Source organism: Macadamia integrifolia, chromosome 10 (assembly GCF_013358625.1).
Source record: "Macadamia integrifolia cultivar HAES 741 chromosome 10, SCU_Mint_v3, whole genome shotgun sequence".
NCBI lineage: Eukaryota > Viridiplantae > Streptophyta > Magnoliopsida > Proteales > Proteaceae > Macadamia > Macadamia integrifolia.
Window position 1 is genome coordinate 2,408,048 of NC_056566.1, and position 1,394 is coordinate 2,409,441.

Below are 1,394 nucleotides of genomic sequence, written 5' to 3' on the forward strand. Positions count from 1 at the left end.
TTTTTTGAAGACTTTAATTAACTACACCAAAATGAGGTACATGAACATGAACAAAATGAATGGAGATCCATTGAGTTTCAAGATCCCATACAAAATATTCCTTATTGAATTTACCAAAAGAGGTCAAACAATCCGCCACTGACGATAAACATGAACAAACTAAACTCAATGATGTGAGGTACTTAGATGATGATAGTCTACAATGTTGTAGGAGATACACCATGGAATTCCACCGGAAGACGTTGAAGAAGATTTATAATTAATTTTTATTTTTATTTTTTTATTTTTCCCACAATAAGCAAATAATATATTTATAATAGAAAGAGAATAATACAAAATTAATGTCTACACACCTCTAAATGTCATACAAAAAACCTATGTATTGAAAACCTCTCCACCTTCGACATTGCCAATAATAGAGAAGACCACCAAGAAGCTCAAAATAGAGCAGATAAATGCTCAAAAAAATCTAAACCAGAGTCTATAGAGACAACCAGAAGAGAAAAATGGCTTTGTTTCATAGGTCTAAACAAGGTAAGGGAGGATTGATATTCTTTAGCAAAGGCATAACTTGAAGAAGCAAGAGACATTGCAGCTCTGACTTGAGTTCTGAAAATATCATAATCACAAGGACGTCACAGGCATGCTTTTAGGATTGGATCAGTCAGATCGCCGGCCAGATCGGATTGGTATCGACTGAGATTTATCCCTAATATCGATCTTCAAGTGCTTGGAAGAAATTAATTTCAAATTTTCAATTATTGGAAGGATCAAATTTATTAGAACATTTTGATAAATTTATCAAGGCGATCCAAATATTTGTCACGTGATAGATTTAATTGGATTCTAATTTTTGTATAGGTGGTAGGCTAAAAACTCTCATGCTCAAAAAAAATTTGTGAAAAGTGACAACATAGAGGTTTGATACTCAAAATATGGGAGTGGTTGTAGTATTACCACAAGCTTTCCTGCACATATTCCACATGGGAGTCACGATATAGGTTTTCTTGATCATAAGCTTATCAAGGCTTGACCATTCAAATGAGTTTTTCTTTATTAGAAATGTTAAATTGAGATCTAAGTATCTAACACATTAATTTGACTCATAAATATCTCTATTTGGTAGGTAAGTAGGTATCGAATGGTATCCACTTAAAGTGTCTGATTCTAAAATAAAATCATGTGGTAGGTCGTATAGAGTCCTATTCGTATCATAAATAATAGTTTAGAAAAGTGTTTTCTATTTGCGAGCAGGACAAAAGATTTGTTTTAGGCATTGAAAGAGATCAATTTAGGAACGGGAAGAGAGAAATATACACAAGAGCGCTAGCATTGGCTAAGCTCCCAAATAGAAACCTTCCCACCAAACCCCCACCTTTTTTTTTTTTTTTTTT